The sequence below is a fragment of the Hevea brasiliensis genome, chromosome 11, assembly GCF_030052815.1.
Source record: "Hevea brasiliensis isolate MT/VB/25A 57/8 chromosome 11, ASM3005281v1, whole genome shotgun sequence".
NCBI lineage: Eukaryota > Viridiplantae > Streptophyta > Magnoliopsida > Malpighiales > Euphorbiaceae > Hevea > Hevea brasiliensis.
Genome location: NC_079503.1, coordinates 36,058,519 through 36,077,722, shown reverse-complemented (window position 1 = coordinate 36,077,722; position 19,204 = coordinate 36,058,519). Strand labels below are relative to the sequence as shown.

Sequence of the window (19,204 nt, the reverse complement as noted above, 5' to 3'; positions counted from 1 at the left end):
TGAGACTTGCCATAGTCTTGCGACTTAAGGCGCCACCACCACATTTGCTTTTCCGGCTGATAGTCTATTAAGCAATCATAATCTTTAATGAGTTCTAGCCATCTCCTCTCGCCTCAAATTCAATTCCTTCGGTACCTAAGTACTTCAAGCTCTTGTGATCTGTGAAGATGTAGCATTTCTCTCCATACGTATAGTGTCTCCGGATCTTCAGAGCAAAAACAATAGCCGCTAACCTGCATCATGTGTTGGGTAGTTCCTCTCATGCGGTTTCAAATTGGCGTGATGCATAAGCAATGACATTCGATCTTGCATCGAAGACGCCTAACCCATTGTGAGAAGCATCACTATAAATCGTGTATTCTTTACCCGAGTAGGTAAAGTGAGAACTGAGCTTCGATTAAGCACCTCTTCAACTCATCAAAACTCACGACATTTATCACCCACCAAATTTTACATCTTTCCGGCGGCTTGGTCAAGGAGAAGATAACATAGAAAATCCCTTCACAAACCGACGGTAATATCCAATAAGCCTAAAATCGCGAATTTCTCGTGATGTTCCTGGCGGTTTCCAATTAAGGATAGCTTCTACCTTCTTGAATCTACCTTGATCCCTTCACCGACACAACATGTCCCAAAAAGGAGATTTCCTTCACCAAAATTCACATTTCGACAATTTGGCGCATAATCGCTTTCTCCTTAAAGTCTGCAGCATAATCCGCAGATGTCTATCATGCTCCTCTCGCACTCCTCGAGTATATCAAAATGTCATCAATAAACACCACCACAAATTGATCAAGATATGGTCCAAGATAGTGTTCATCGATCCATAAAAGCACTGAGCATTTGTCAACCCGAATGGCATTACTAGAAACTCATAGTGGCCATATCGAGTTCTGAAAGCAGTTTTTGGAATACTCTGCTCTTGCACCTTCAATTGATGATAACCAGATCGCAAATCAATTTTGGAGAATACTGCTGCACCCTTCAATCGATCGAATGTATCATCAATGCGAGGCAATGGATATCGTTCTTTATTGTCACCCTATTCAACCGCTCGTAGTCAATGCATAAGCGAGAGTACCATCCTTCTTCTTAACAAACAACACCGTGCTCCCAAGGTGACACACTAGGGCGGATGAAGCCCTTTTCAAGTAATTCTTGTAATCGTATCTTCACTCCTTCAACTCTGCTGGTGCCATTCTCGTATGGCGTTATGGAGATTGGATCCACACCAAGCGTAACATTAATTTCAAATCGCACTTCTCTTCCGAGGTAATCCCGCAATTCATCAGAAACACGCCCGGAAAGTCATGTATCGTAGGGATGTCCTTCAATGCCGACTCCCACTTGGGTGTCTACCACATGTGCCAAGTATGCTTCACACCCTTTCTCGATCATTTTTCCGCTAGTGCAAAATTAAATGAAGTTGGATGGCAATAGATGACTCTCCACATGTATCACCACATCACTGCATCGAGGAGACCAAAAGTGATCTTTTCGCCTACAGTCAGTCATGGCATGATGCCTAGCTAACCAATCCATGCCCAAGATGATATCATAATCTCTAAAGGGCATTTCAATGAAATCAGACAGGAAAGTGTGTCCTTGGATCACCAAAGGGCAATCTCTATACATCCTATTAACCCTGACCTCATGTCCTAGCGGACTTGTTACTATCACCTCAAATTACATTTTTGTACATGGAACAGCAATGCTATCAATGATGCTATCACTCACATAAGAATGGGTAGAACCCTGATCAAATAGCACAAATACATTCTGGTTAAAAGTTGAGAATGTACCAGCCACAAGATCAGATGTCTATGCCTCTTCTCTCTGTCTCATGGCATAGACTCGATCGAGCACTCGCCTTGTTCTCGACTGCTTTATCGTGCCTTGGCTGCTCTGGTTACCTCTACCCCTGCCTCTACCTCGCTAGGTGGTTGTGAGCTTCGTGACAGGCTGTGGCTCGACCCTTCTGCAGTAGTAGGAGGTGGTCCAACTCTGCGACTATCGTGCGTCCTTGGCAAAGTGTCCGGTGCCTCCACGCTATAACAGCTCCAATAGCCTTGTAACAGATTCCACCATGATTCTTTCCACAAGTTTCACATTGGCGGGAGGATAGGAACTTCTGCATCACGACTGATAGGGAGGTCTCTGTCACGAATGTCTTCCCCTACCGCATTTCTTGCCACCTCTGCCATGTCCCCATAGTTCTTCCTCTTTCCAAGATGACCACCGGAACTCGATCTACTGATTTTCCCTCTTTCTGTCTTCTCGACCTCTTCTTCTCAGAGCAGTCTCAAACTCAACTCTTTCCAACTCTAGGGCTTGAGAAACAAGTTCAGAAGTTAGTGTGTTTGAAGCCGAGCACTTGTACTCTAATACCTGGCTTCAAGCCGCTTCAAACCTCTTGCATCTCTCCTCGGTAGAGAGTAGACTCACCGCATAATGGCTAAGGCGGAAAATTCTCTTTCATACTCACCACCGATCCGCCTCTGTTTCAAACTTAAGAATTCTTGCGCTCGGTCTACATAGGCATCGTGGATGTATTTGTCAATTCCCGAGGAAGTCATTCCAGTCAAGATCGCAGTTCTACTGCATCGTGGGGAATGGTTTTCCACCACCATAAGCATCCCCTTGTAGTAAGGATACCGAGTATTCAAGTCCGAGCTCCTCTGCACAATGAAGTTTCTTGAACACCCTATCCATCCTCTCTAACCCCTATTCACTTCTAGAGGATCTATCGTCCCTTGAACTCAGAGCCCCATACTTCATCAATTTATCATCTTGTCTCATAGGAGACTGTGGTTGTACCACGGTGTCCGAATTGGGACTTGAGTAGGCATATTACCAGCCATTTGTTGGAATATTGCAGCCATCTGCTGAGCGAACTGAGCAGGAAACTGCAGTACTGCAGGGGCTGGTGCTGCTGAACCACTGACATTTTGTACAGCTGGGGCATCCCCTTGCACCTCAGCCTCAATAGACTGATCGACTGAACGATCACCCTCTTCCATATTCAATGCGAGGATCTTAGCTTTCCTGAACAATAACACAAGAATATTCACTCTCGTTAGTGCATATTTATACTGTAATGTATCGTATGTATCAAACAATGATATTGAGCTTGTACTATGCGAAAGAACATTCAAATAACAGTGAAAACAGAATTTAAAAACTTTGCTCGATACCACTAAAACATGTCACACCATTCCCTTCTGTAAGGCATAACATGATCCCGTAGTATACCTAATGAATTACCAACTCCGTCTACTGATAACCCATTAAATACACTACAAGGGATTTTAAAAACTTTTCTTACTTCTTTTACAGTGGTGAGCACTATTTACAGGTGTTAAAAACTTTGGTGAACTGAGGTGAAACAACTAACTCATTTGATTTATTTGGAATTTCTGTAAAAATTTTGGCAAGGTGCCATCTATATTTTGGATAAAACAGTTCTTCAGAAAACCTGTAAAAAAGCACTTCAATAATTTTCCAAATCTCAACTCCAATACATTTCTCAACACAACAATTTATCAACACAATTCCATAGGAATTTTTCAAAGTCCGAGATAAGGAAATATAATACAACTTTTACAATCCAAAACACTCATAATTAATTTACAACTTCAAGTACAATTTAATTTACAACTGCTCAAAACCAAAAAGAAAATATACATACAGTGTCATACATTACAGTACAAAATGCAAAATACTGGTATACTCATAATACCAGGAAATCCCTCGCTGGATGTATATGCAGCCTAGTCTGCTGCCCTGTCTATCTCTCTACCTGCGACAGCAATAAAAAGCTATCGCTGAGACAATGTCTCAGTGGTGCACAACATTAACCAAATCCAATTTAAATCACAATTCATAAATCATGTAAATAGTGGATACTTAAAATCATAATTAAATTCAAGACAATAATTGTCAACAAGAATTTAAACTCCATTTCTCAATATCACAATAATTTTCCATAAGTCAGATCAGGTTTGAATTCAAAAGACAGTATATGTCAATGAGAGTTTAAATCCATTTCACAATCTCAATACACATCAATAAATCACACACAGCTTAATCATGATCCATAATTCAATTCATCCCAAAAGCCGATGGCTAATGAGGTATTCAATTCATCCCAAAAGTCGATGACTAATGAGGAATAACATGGCTAGCTAGCAAAAATATGAGTACTCATTCTATTCGTCCTCAACAGGCACACACCTCAACACTTCAGCCAGAGAGGGAATTCAATTCATCCCACTAGACAAGCTAGAGAGGAATACAATCAATATACATGATAGCTGTGGTTTCAAACCATTTCTAATGCTTTTTAATCAATAAGTATCCATCAATGTCATTCAAACCATTTTTCACAGTTTCAAACTATTCACAATATTTTTCAATCGATAAATATTCATCAAACACATTTCCACAATTTAAAATAATGATATACAAATAATCAATATTTATTTCCATTGAAAATAGTTCAAAAGAAACAGTTGTTGTGCACAAACACAATTTAAAACAATAATATACAAATATTCAATATTTATTTCAATTGAAAAATTCAAAAGCAATAGCCGTTGTGCACAAACCTCTGATATTTGTCTCCTGGTCTTGACTCAGTATTTCTTTCCCTTTTGCTGAGTCCTTGTTAACTGAGAAACACAATTTGAAGTGTTTCAGTACCAAATTAAACTATCTCTATCGATGGGGTTTGGTAAATAATGCACTGAACTCAATTATTCGCTTAATCACCTAATATACCGACCCTCGATGCGTTTTAGGTAAATTAGGTTTTAGTGTCGTTAATATGTCACACTCGATAGGGTTTTAGGTTTGGTATGTTTTACCAAAGTCATTTCCTCGCTTAGTGCATTTTAATGCAAATTGCTGGATTCCGGAACACTGGTTTGACCTAACCGGACGATCTAGTTCCCTCAGTTTTCGGGTCTCGGTCGAAACTACAAACTTGTAGATCTAGGTCTTATTGCACGCGGTGCAAAATTTCAGGTCAATCCGAGTTAAGTAGACCAAGTTATGGTCATTACACTATTGCTGGTCAAATGGTACCATTTTAGGTCAATTTTAGGTCAAAGTGGTCAATTCTGGTTCGGCCAGTTTTTGGACCCGAACTTGTGCAAGTTGTTTGACTTGCTTATGGTCATTTCTGGGCTTTGGTGTCTTCATAAGACTTGTAGGTATGGGTCTTAACTATTCTTGGTCAAAATTTCAGGTCAATTGGACCTGGTTTGAGTGAGTTATGGCCTAAACACTCACTGCTGCCCAATTGGTCATTTTTCAGGTCCTAATTGCATCTAATCCGAATTGGTCAAATTTTTAGGTCACCTTGCAAGCAGAATTTTGGCATGGTTTCTCAATGAAAGTTGACACATTTTGTGCCTAGTTTCACCCCAAATTGGTCTCATACCAATTGAGGTTACACATTCAAGGTTATAGGCCAAAATATACACTGCCCTCAATATGCATTTCACACCCAAACTTCAAACACACACTTACCTTTGCAAGGTTCACTTCCATACCCTACCAAACTGTTTTGGCACATTACCAACACATTTTCTACATTACATTAGCATTATTTTGGGCAGATTCCAATCACCATCAACACACCAATTATCATTCACAATCACAATTCTAAGTACCATTACAATTACACCTAAACATTACAAACATTACATACACTTTACAACTTTAATTTACATACTTAACATCAATCCTTCTAGGTCAATATGCTGCCCACACTTCCTTCAATATACACCCTTTCTCAAGTGTCCACAAGCTGCCACAAATCACTCATCAACATCACATTGCCGTACCATAAGTTAATTTCCATCAAAGTGCATAATTCACCATATATACATGCATTAAATCACTAGGTTACTAAATCACCATGAACAACATTATTTCTCAACAATTATGTGCACAATTTCCTCATCAAAAACGTGACCATGGCTGTCCACAATGACAACAACAATAACCCATCAAACTCAAAATTTTCCTTCACCAAACTAATACCCATAACATGCACATAAACTTTAACAAAGAAATTCTCAAAATTATGAACTTACCTTATGCTTGGAGCTTGTTAAACCTTGCTTAAACTTCCTAAAATTGGCATCAATATCTTCCTTGTGGTGTGTAGACCATTTTTCATGAAAGAAGCTAAGTGAATGGAGTTGAAAATGGAGGGTGGATTAAGCTTGCATGCAAACGCCCATGGAGTTCTTTGTGTTCTTCAATTCGGCCATTTTTGAGAGAATATGAGGAAGATGGATTTCAGATGGTGAGTGGACCATATCAGCCATAATTCAATGATAAATTAATCCCTTAGTGCTCCACTAAGTAAATTTAATCATATTATAAACTTAACTTTCCCATAATCCACATTTAACCCATTATTTCCACTATTTATTTTAGGTACCACCAAATTAATTTTTCATTTCATTTTCTAAGTGTAATACTATTTATTTTTAATGGACATTTAGGTCAAAAGACACTTCGGGATGTCGAATGACCATAATGCCCCTGTTCGGGTGGTTTTCCCGATTTTTCGGTAACACCGTATTTTGTCTGTTCTTCGATTTCTTACTTTTCTTTATACTAATTATTTAATTTTTCTTTGATCTTTCTAATGATATTTACTCTTCAACAATGGTCTATTTAAGTCCTAAAAATGTTTCCCAGGGTTCCCCGCAGTCCAGGGCTAGTCAACGGTCCACGCCGTGACTTCCCGGTGCGGTCACCCATCGCTAGGTTTCTCGGCTCACTTACTCGGTTACATTTCTTTGCTTTGATTTTTCCTTTGTTTTTCTTTTATTGTATTTCATTTTTTTATGTCTCCTCACTCATATTGAAGTACGGTTCTAGGCATCCTAGCTGTCCGGACAACACTGGTCACCGGAGCAGTAGAACGCACTACCGAACTTAGGGGTGTTACATTCATCAACATCACATTGCCGTACCATATGCCAATTCCCATCAAAGTGCATCATTCACCATATATACATGCATTAAATCACTAGGTTACTAAATCACCATGATTAACATTATTTCTCATCAATTATATACACAAATACCTCATCAAAAACGTGACCCATGGCTGTCCAAAATGGCAACAACAATAACCCTTCAAACTCAAAATTTTCCTTCACCAAACCAATACCCATAACATAAACATAAACTTTAACAAAGAACTTCTCAAAAATGCAAACTTACCTTTAATTGTAAATTGCTAAACCTTCACCAAACTTCCCAAAATTGGTATCAATATCTTCCTTGTGATGTGTAGACAAATTTTAGTGAAGAACACTAAGTGAATGGAGTTGAAATGGAAGGAGGGATCAAGCTTGCATGAAAATGTCCATGGAGTTTTCTCTCCCTTCATTCACGGCTTGGATGGTAAATGAAGAAGATGAAGTGGCTGCTGGACATAGTGGACTTACATCAGCCCCATAATGTGTTTATTTTATTCCCTTAGTGGTCCACTTACTCTAATTAATTCATATTATAAGTTACTTTCACTTAATCCCACATTAAACCCTTAATTCTCACTATTTACTTTAGGTACCACCAATTTAATTTTTCATTTCATTTTCTAAGTGTAATATTATTTATTTTTAATGGAAATTTAGGTCAAAAGACAATTCGGGATGTCAAATGACCATAATGCCTGCTCGGGTGGCTTTCCGATTTTTCTAACACCGTATTTTGTCTGTTTTTCGATTTCTCACTTTTCTTTGTACTAATTATTTAATTTTTCTTTGATCTTTCTAATGATATTTATACTTCAATAAGGGTCTATTTATGTCCAAAAATATTTTCCGTGGTTCCCGCATGATCCAGTGGTTAGTCAACGGTCCACGCCGTGACCTCCTGCAGTCACCCATCGCTAGGTTTCCCGGCTCACTTACTCGGTTACATTTCTTTGCTATGATTTTTTTTTTGTTTTTCTTTTCTTGTATTTTATTATTTTATGTCTCCTCACTCATATTGAAGTACGGTTCTAGGCATCCTAGCTGTCCGGACAGCACTGGTCACCGGAACAGCAGAACGCACTACCGAAATTAGGGGTGTTACAACCTCCATATATCAAGAATAAATCCTTAGTTCTTCTCAAGTACTTAAGGATATTCTTGACAGCTATTCAGTGTTCCAAACCTGGATTGGATTGATACCTGCTAGTCAAACTAATAGCATATGTGATATCCGGCCTAGTACACAACATTGCATACATCAAACTTCCAATGGCCGAAGCATATGGAATCCTGGCCATTTTATCTCTTTCTTCAGGTGTCTTTGGAGACATCTCTTTAAAAAGGTGGATACCATGTCTCACTGATAATAATCCTCTCTTGGAATCAAGCATGTTAAACCTCTTTAACACCTTTTCAAAGTATAAACTTTGGGATAAACCATTTATTCTTTTTGCTCTATCTCTATAGATACGAATCCCAAGAATATAGGTTACCTCCCCTAAGTCTTTCATGGAGAATGCATTTGATAACCATAGCTTTACAGTTGTCAACATACCTGTATCATTACCCATCAACAGTATATCATCCACATATAAGACAAGGAAAGTGATAGCACTGTCACTAACCTTCTTATATACACATGGCTCATCCTCATTTTTGATAAAATCAAATGACTTAATGGCTTCATCAAAACGGATGTTCCAACTCCTTGAAGCTTGTTTCAACCCATAAATAGATCGCTTTAGCTTGCATACCTTGGAATCATCTTGGGATTCAAAATCCCTAGGTTATTCCATGAAAATGTTTTCTTCAATGTATCCATTGAGAAAAGTTGTTTTGACATCCATCTGCCAAATCTCATAGTCATAGTATGCAACTATTGCTAATAGAATCCTAATTGATTTAAGCATGGCAACAGGCCAGAAAGTCTCCTCTCGATTCCTTGCCTTTGGTGAAACCCTTTCGCTACTAGCCTTGCTTTATAGGTCTGTACCTTTCCATCAAAACCAATTTTCTTCTTGAAAACCCATTTGTTCCCTATAGGTACAATACCTTCAGGTGGGTCAACAAGATCCCAAACTTGATTCTTATACATGGAATCAATTTCCAATTTCATAGCATCAATCCATTTTCAAGAGTCTATATCTGATATAGCTTCTTCATAGGTAAGTGGATCATCTCCATGATCTACTTCTTCATGAGTAGACAACTCTTGTTCTTCTTCATGAAGGAAACCATATCTCACTGGTGGGTGAGATACCATGGTTGTTCTACGAGGAACAGCTGTAGATGTTTCATCAATGGTGTAGGTTGACTATATGGATCTATATCCATCTGATCTATTGGTTGGTCAGAATTCTCCAATTCTAACTCTATTTGCCTTCCTTTGCCTCCTTCTTGAACAAACTGTTGTTCAAGAAATGTGGTATCTCTACTTATCACAAACTTTTGTGATGTAGGCAAATAAAAATAATATCCAAAACTATCTTTTGGATATCTAACAAATTTCCCTTTTTCTGATCTGGTTTCCAATTTATCAGTGTTCAGCTTTTTGATATAAGCTGGACAACCCTAAATCTTAACATGCTTAAGACTTGGTTTTCTTCCATGTCATATCTCATAAGGTGTGGAAGAAACTGATTTTGATGGAATCCTATTCAGAATATACAAAGCTGATTCTAATGCAAATCCCCAAAAGGAGATTGGCATATCACTATAGCTTATCATACTACGTACTATATCCAATAGGGTATGATTTCTCCTTTCAGATACACCATTCAGCTGTGGTGTTCCTGGAGCAGTCAGCTGGGAAACAATTATGTGCTCTCTCAAGTATTCATCAAATTCAGTACTCAAATATTTAACTCTATGATCTGATTGAAGAGCTTTAATACTCTTTCCTATTTGATTTTCTACTTCAGATTTAAATTCTTTGAACTTTTTAAAGGATTCATGTTTGTATTTCATTAAATACAAATACCCAAACCTTGATTTATCATCAGTAAAGGTAATAAAGTAATGAAAACCGCCTCTAGCCATTTCCTTAAATGGACCACATACATCACTATGTATTAGCTCCAAAATATTTTCAGCTCTTATCCCTTGTTTAACAAAGGGTGATCTAGTCATTTTGCCCTGAAGGCAAGATTCACAAGTTGGAGTTGGCTCACAGCCCAATGAGGATAGAATCCCCATTTTCTCCAGTTTTGCAATCCTATCTTCTGAATCATGACATAACCTTAAGTGCCAAATATATTTTGAACTTGAGTTGATTTTCACCATGGCATTGCATTCATTTAGATCACTTGCATTCATTTTGTCTTTGTCATTATTATCCAAATAATAAAGACCATCATTCATATAACCCGAACCAACATATTTATTTCCAAAATAAATATTGCAAACATCGTCTGTGAACAGAAATTCATAGCCATTTCTAGTCAAACTAGATATAGAAACGATGTTCTTAAAAGCATCAGGTACATATTAAATATTATCCAAACACAAAACATGTCCAGACATGTAAAAAGATTTAGATCCTATGGCTAAAGCTTCAACAGTTGAGCCATCGCCAATCCGGAGTCTAACATCTCGAGAACGCAAGCTGCTATTATTTGCTAGTTCCTGCATATCATAAGAAATGTGAGAACTGGCACCAATATCTAAAACCCAAGCTGTAGATGAAGTATGAGTATCATCAGAATCTAGATAATAAGATATAGACATACCTTCCGAAGATCTATCCTTCTTGTCCTTCAGAGAAGCAAGATACTCTGGGAAGTTCCTTTTCCAGTGCCCATCTTTCTTACAGTGGAAACGCTTTCCTTTGCCTCCATCAGCCCTAGTCTTCCCTTTCTGTTTAGCTATTTTCTTGGAAGGACCAGGAATCTGAGGTTTCTTTTTCTTATTAGCCTTCTTCTTGTTGGACTTTCCAACAGAAGAAGATGCAATCAAAGCTACCTCTTTTCCTTTATTGCCCGGCATATTCTTTTGGGCAATAACTAGCATGTTGAGTAAACCAGCCAAGGTGCATTCCTATTTAGTCATATGGAAATTTGTTATAAAATTCCCAAAAGACTCAGGAAGGGACTGAAGGATCAAATCCGTCTGTAGTTGGAAATCCATGTTGAAGTCAAGATGTTCCAACTGGTCAATCAGCCGAATCATCTTATGGACATGATCCCCAACATTATGTCCCTTAGACATCCTCATGCGGAATAGCTGTCTAGATATCTCATACCTAGCATTCCTTCTATGCTCACCATACAACTCTTGTAGGTGAAGGAGGATCTCACTCGCACTCTGCATATTCTCATGCTGCTTCTGCAACTCATTACTCATGGAAGCAAGCATGTAACACTTAGCTCTCATATCATGCTCCTTCCACTTATCCAAAGTTTCATGTTCCTCTTGAGTGGCCTTTAGAAGTAAGGGACCAGGAACATTTGAGTCTATAACATATCCTATATGTTCAAGGTTCAGGATAAGTTTCAAATTTCTTAGCCAATCAGACAGATTAGGTCCTGTCAACCTATTACGATCAAGTATGCTTGCAAGGATATTGGATGGTGGTGGTTATTCTGTGCTCATTATTATTAGAAAATTAATTGCAAAAAATAACCAGATTAATTAGTAAATGTATCATGTAATTAATCAAAATGATTATGGTCTTTTAATCAAATTGGTCCTCCCACTAACTTAGCGAATCTTACACTTCCAAAGTAGAAAATAGAAATCCTAGTTGGATGGATTTCTAGTGGGTGATTGAATTCTTATAATTCTATTGATCATCCTCAGGTACATCTATTATTGGAATTATAATAAACTATAAGTGACCAACTCATTGCCCATCACATCTCATGTGAGGTTTAATCCTTTACCTAGCCTCTAATGCTCAAAATCTCAGGTACATCCATTATTCACTTATCTTGCATTAATTAAGTTGATCCCATTGAGCCAGTAATTATGCAAATAATTTTAATGTCGTCAGGTACATCCAATATTGGCCACCAAACCATTTACATATTTATAACATCTCATGCTTAATAATTATTCTTAAGAAAATCTCTTAAATCAATTGCATCATATGTAACTATTTAAAATTTCTTAAAATAATTACCCCAATGGAGGGCCCATATTATAATTACTTTAGTTATAGCATATCCAACTTAATCATTTGTTTGGAAGATTTCATAGTCATCCTAATTACCATTAAGGTCTCACTTTGCACATTATCTGTCACACCCTACTTCTCGTAAGATGTAACATGCTCCCGTAGTACACATAATGAATTACCGTACTTTGCCTACTAGTAACCTATTAAATATACTACAAGGGATTTTGAAACAATTTTCGTTCATTTTTAAATTGGTGGGTAAAATTTTCTTAGATATTAAAAACCTTTATTTAAAGTCTAAATATAAATCAAATTTTTAGATATTTAAAATCTCCGTAATTTTTACAAAAATTTTGACAAAGTGCCGTCTATATTTTGAGAAAACAGTTTTTCAAAATCTGAAAATAAAGATACTCGCAATATTTTTCTTAATCGCAACTCCATTATTCAATCTCATTTCAAAAATCAACACAAGCAACTCAATACACAGTTTAAATCAAATCAAACATTGAAACCTCTCATTAAGGTAATAAAATGAATATTCACATTCATGGAAGTATTAAAAATTTAGTAGTGCAAACTTTATAAATACATAAAATCTCAAGATAACCTTATAATAATTTGTATTTCATTACAATCCAAAAATATATTACAAAAGAGTTGGTACAACTTCTCAACGTAAATTTCATACATATAATTACAGAATTACATCAAAATCTAAGGTACAAGGGTATACCTATGATATACCCGAAGATAGTCACTATGCCTTTCAGTAATCTCGCTTAGCTGCTTTATATTTTCTTTCACCTGCGACAGCATACAAAGCTATCGCTGAGTGGTGAACTCAGTGGTGCACAAACTAATAATATAAAACTTAATACAAGTTATGCTTGATAATTCATAACAAATAAAAATTTAAAATTTCTAAATTCTTCAAAATTCATAACATTCAGAAATCAATATTTTCATTCATGCAAATTATTCATTTGAATAACATTTTGATCAAATAGTAACTATTTATCTATATTTCTTTTAAATCCCGAAACAATACAAAAATATTTTGAATCACTTACAAATTATTTATTTCAACCACAATTTATCAAACCATGCATAATTTAAAGGGCGTTACCAACAATTCACACAGTTGAACCCATGACCCAAAACTGTTCTATTGGTCATTTTGCTGTTAGAATTTGGCTAAGCTTTCTTCATAGAAATTGTTCCTTATTGTCTTAAATTTATTTCTCTTTTTGAATCACTCCATTTGGAGTTTTGTAGCTCAAGTTATAGCCATTTGAATCATGGCTGCCGGATTGGACTTAACCCAGATTTCTGGGCACCAAACTGGTTCTGGCAGTTTTAGGTCACCAATTTTGGATGGCCAAATGACTTGGTTAAGGGCATAATTTGGGTTTGTGTTCTTCATTAAAGTTTTAGGTCTATATCTCAGCTGTCTACTGGTAAAATTTTAAATCATTTAGACCTGCCTAGCTCAAGTTATGGCCAAATGAACAAACATTCATTTGGTCATTTTTGTACAGGTCAGACTGAGAAAATCCGGATTTGGTCAATTTGTTCACTAGGTTTTGGTCACTTTTTGGGCATGATTCCTAAATGAAAATTGTGTTATTTTGTGTCTATTTTTATTTCCAATTGGTCTCACACCAATTGGACTAGTAAATTTTCAGTTTTGGTCCCTAGAAAAGACCTTGGTTATGCTGCCTGCAGCATGACCATTCTCAATCCGAATTCACTCTCACTTCCAACACTTCCAACACATCTCAATTGGTCACAAATGACCATTTTTCATCTCAAACTCAGTCCAACACACCATTTGACCATTCTTCCAATTTTTGGCTTCCCAAACCCTAGGTGCCAAACCCTAGTTCACATTTTTGTCACATTTACTTGATTCAAAGTATACCAACATCATTCCTCAACTCAAGTAAGCTTCCTAACATATTTAATTCAATCAAAACACATGCATTTCCATTACAAACCCTAGCTGCCAGAATTTCTATCTAATCCTCCAAATAAGTTTTCTTTTCATTTTATGTTAATTTCTAAGTTCTTTATGCTATACATACATTAATTAAACTAAAAATTTGAAGTTTGAATTACTAACCTTATGCAGAATTTTATTCCCTTCAAAACTCTTCCTTTCTTCTTCTTTTTGTTGTCATGTTCTCTACCAAAGCTTGAAATCAAGATTTAATGTTAGAGGTTTAACTTTCTATGGTGGGATTTAGGGTTTGCTTAAGCTCAAAATGAGCTTTAATGGAGGTTTTGGTGAGGGAGAGGGAGAGAGAGAGTGAGGACAGCAAGGTTAAAGAAAAGGGACTTTTGCATTTTTTTTTTCCTTTTCTTTTATCAAATTTATCCTCTTGGAAGACCAAATTTATCCAATTTTTAATTTTTAATTATATTAGTATTTATGATATCATGCATGATGTCATCTCTTTTCACTTTTTCATTTTCTTTTTATTTTTCTATTAGTTCTTTAATTTAATTTTCGATTCTGAAATTTTCTTTTCTCCAATTTTATTTGACAATTAGGTCAGGATTCAGCTCTCGGGGTCAATTGACCAAATTGCCCCTCACCGGTTCACCCCGATTTGCAAATAATTCAATATTTCTTCTGGCTCTCTGACCTAATTATTTGACTGGCTTAACAATTCTTTTTCATGATTTTCTCTTTTCCACTGTGTTCGTAATAGTCCTAAGGACCGCAACATCACATTTTATGGTTTGAAATTTGAGTTTAAATCGACTTCGCAGTCTTTCCCGAGAAGGTCACCCATCGCTGTGACTCTCGGCTCGTTTAACTTCTTATGTTCTATTTTCTTATTTATACTTAACTAATTGACAATTACTAATTATTTGTGTTTATGGCTTATCTAGTTGTCTTAGATGTGGTTCTAATCTCCTTAATTGTCCGTGTAACACCCTCCCGGTAGCAACTCCATACATTCTACTGTTCCGGTGACGGTCCGGACAGTTAGAACATCTGGAAAAATAATTAGACTAAAGTCAGGAACCATAATTAACTCAAATATTAATAAGAAAAATTTAGAAAAAATTTTAGAAATAAAATACAACCAAGTTAAACGAGCCGGTGCCCAAGCGATGGGTAACCAGAGGGAAGTTGCGGTTCTCGCAACGAGGAGCCCTAGACCCGGGGAAAAATTCATAAAATAATTTTTGGGACTCCAGAGAAGGGTCATTGAGGTTCCTATGGCATTAGAATGCCAAGAAAATATTTAGAAAATTTTTTCAATCGGTACAGACAATTTTGACCCATTAAGCCAAACGGAGGGCATTTTGGTCATTTCGCCTTCAGAGGTGATTTTTGGCCGACTTGTCCAGTTGAGTAAATAATTATTATGATATAAAATATGAATAAACATTACTAAAAATTAAATTGAAAATGAGTAGAGATGAAAAGAAAAGAAAATGAAAGAAAATACCTAATAATGACATCATATGATGTCATTAAAAACCTATCCACCAATCACAATTTGTTAAACTCATTAAAAGAGATAAAAGTGACCAAAAATTTAAAAAACCAATCTGCATCTTCAACCTTTGGGCAGCCTAAAAAACGTTGAGAGAGAGAGAGAGAAGAGGTTCCACCATTAAAGCTCTCTTAAGCTTCATTTCCCACTTCAAACCACCTCAAAACCTTGTCCTCCCTTCACTAAAAATTTCCCTTACCACTAGAGCAAGACTAGTGACAATTACTAATTATTTGTGTTTATGGCTTATCTAGTTGTCTTAGATGTGGTTCTAATCTCCTTAATTGTCCGTGTAACACCCTCCCGGTAGCAACTCCATACATTCTACTGTTCCGATGACGGTCCGGACAGTTAGAACGTCTGGAAAAATAATTAGACTAAAGTCAGGAACCATAATTAACTCAAATATTAATAAGAAAAATTTAGGAAAAATTTTAGAAATAAAATACAACCAAGTTAAACGAGCCGGTGCCCAAGCGATGGGTAACCAGAGGGAAGTTGCGATTCTCGCAACGAGGAGCCCTAGACCCGGGGAAAAATTCATAAAATAATTTTTGGGACTCCAGAGAAGGGTCATTGAGGTTCCTATGGCATTAGAATACCAAGAAAATATTTAGAAAATTTTTTCAATCGGTACAGATAATTTTGACCCGTTAAGCCAAACGGAGGGCATTTTGGTCATTTCGCCTTCAGAGGTGATTTTTGGCCGACTTGTCCAGTTGAGTAAATAATTATTATGACATAAAATATGAATAAACATGTAACACCCTCCCGGTAACCACTCCGTACATCCTACTGTTCCGGTGACTGGTGTCGGTCCGGACAGCTAGAATGTATGGAAAAATATTTAAATTAAAGTCAGGAACACTAATAAGAAAAATTTAGTAAAAATTTTAGAAATAAAATACAACCAAGTCAAACGAGCCGGTGCCCAAGCGATGGGTAACCGGAGGGAAGTTGCGGTTCTCGCAACGAGGAGCCCTAGACCCAGGGAAAAAATTATAAAATAATTTTTGGGACTCCAGAGAAGGGTCATTGAGGTTCCTACGGCATTAGAATGCCAAGAAAATACCTAGGAAAAATTTTCAATCGGTACAGACAATTTTGACCCGTTAAGCCAAACGGAGGGCATTTTGGTCATTTCGCCTTCAGAGGTGATTTTTGGCCGACTTGCCCAGTTGAGTAAATAATTAATATGACATAAAATATGAAGAAACATTACTAAAAATGAAATTGAAATTGAGTTGTGAAGGAAGAAAAAAGAAAATGAGAAAAATGCTTATTAATGACATCATGAAGATGTCATTTAAAAACTATAACCAATCCTATTTAAACAACTAATTAACCAACAAATAAAAAGGACTAAATAAAGACCAAATTAACAAAATTTCCAGCAGCCACCACTCCCACAAAAGCTACCCGTAGCTCTCAAAATTCCATAGCCAAACCTCCATTTTCTTCATTTTCAAGCTCTCAAACCTCTCAAACCTCACCCCAAAACCCTAAGTCATCTTCACTAAAATTAATCTACACACCTTAAACAAGCTTTTGGCAGCCAACAAGAGGAAAGAAAGTGAAGTTTAGGGCTTTGGAAATTCTGCCCAAACAAGGTTAGTGCACTTATACCCATTAAACTCTTTATTTCCATGATTTTGGACTTGAACTTAGTAAGATTTGTAGTTTAAATAAACAAAAAACCTATGGGTATGAACACTTGAATTTTGGCAGCCCTAATAGAGGAATGGTTCTGGATGTTTTTAATGGACTTAGCATGAATTGGAGGTTATGTTTAAGCTATATACCTATATAGATGTTGAATTAGGGTGCTAGTTGAGGTTTATGGGTAAATTGCATTGGATATTAGGGTTTTGAGGCATGAAAAATTGACTTGACTTACTAAACTGTTAAAGAACAATCTAATGGTCAATAAGTGACCATTTGAGGTATGTTGAATACAATTTGGACTAAAAAATGGTATGGCAAAGTCAAGGTATAAACTGCCCTAGGACAGCAGCAGAGGGACTGAAAATTCAGTCCCTTTGCACTGCCATAACTTGGGCTGTGTTAGTCCAATTGAAGTTTGGCCAATTGGATATGAAACTAGGCTTATAATGGCACATTTTTGCTGAAGAAACCATGCCCAAAAGACCAAAGCAAGAGGACCAAAACTTGGCCCCAATCCGGAACCCTGAAACTGATTCTGCAGAATTGGCCAAATGAACAGTAACTGTTCATTTAGCCATAACTCATTGTAGATTTGTTCAATTGACCTGAAATTTTTACAGCAACAAGTTAAGACATAGAAAAACAACTTTTATGAAGGAACCTACCCCAAATTATGGCCAGAACCCATCCAACCAAGTGACTCTAGTTACTGTTCATACACTGTAGATATGGTAATTTTCTGCAGAATGCACATTCGGCTAGCTTGGGTTCTTGGACCATATCTAGAGCTACAAAACTCTAAATGGAGTGATTTAAAAAAGGAAATTCAACTAGATAAATTAAGGAACAACTTTCATGTTTTACATTTCTTCAAATTCCCACAGTAACAGTGTCCAATGGAACAGTGAAGTTATGGTACAAAATCTGAAAAATCTGCTCCTTTGGTTTAATGCTTAGAAATGGTATTAACACTTAATGCCAATAAGTTTTAAACACCAAATGTGGTATGTTGGGAGTGCCAAAGTCAATGTACACATTTTTATTCTAAAAGTCAACATTTTTGTTGACCAATGATGAATAGTGACACCAAAAATATGAAATTCACAAATTAAAAAATTTAAAAGTTTCAAATGCCCTAGTATACCTAACAAGATTGGTTTGGATAGTTTGGCATGCCAATAGGGTTCAGTTAGCAGTACTGCACATGGCAAAAATGCCATTCTGTGATTTCATCGCTTTTAGCCATTCTGACTTTGCATTGAGACTTGGCCTTGTGCCTGAGATTATTCTGACTTGGTAGTTGTTACATTTGCCTGCCGGGTGATGCATATGCGATCGATGGTGTGACGGCGAGGTACTAGATACCCGGTGCGGTTTACCCGTTATCGATCCGATCGTCTAGTGAAGGTAACTTGGGCAACCAAATGAATGAAAATGAGCAATGTAGAAGAAATAAATGAATGGATATACAAATACATGACAAACAAAACATGTACATGCAATACATATTTATAACTGTTATTTCTTGTTATTTTATTATTGCACCACTAAGCATTATTGCTTAGCGCGTTGCTTTTGCCACGTGTAGGTACTGGAGATCCTGATCGTGAGCCCAGTAGACCACGGTGGGTGAGTCCATCCTGCGATTCTGCAGATGTCCGTGTCACCTCACTACTGCATTGCATTGGTAGGGCACTAGGTGTCATTTTGTCATTTTGATATTTTGTAGCAGATTTTTACTTTTTCATATGTATTTGAACTCATGTAATATATTTTGATGTCCATGTAAATAATGAAAGTTATGACTATGAATGCAAAATTTGAGCATGTATTTATCGCTTGTATATGAGAAATGGATGTTTGTGAAATGAAAAGATTATTGAGAATTTGCTATTGAGAAA

General features: G+C 36.7%; 1 long non-coding RNA gene across 1 annotated transcript; it reads right to left on the bottom strand.

Moving 5' to 3' along the window:
* Positions 1-2,829: 2,829 nt before the first annotated feature.
* Positions 2,830-4,698, bottom strand: LOC131170432 (uncharacterized). The gene is made up of 3 exons (XR_009141182.1): positions 4,608-4,698; positions 3,740-3,799; positions 2,830-3,045 (listed from the first exon to the last, which is right to left on the bottom strand). It is a non-coding gene; the product is annotated as an uncharacterized LOC131170432 (long non-coding RNA).
* Between the last annotated feature and the right edge of the window lie 14,506 nt (positions 4,699-19,204).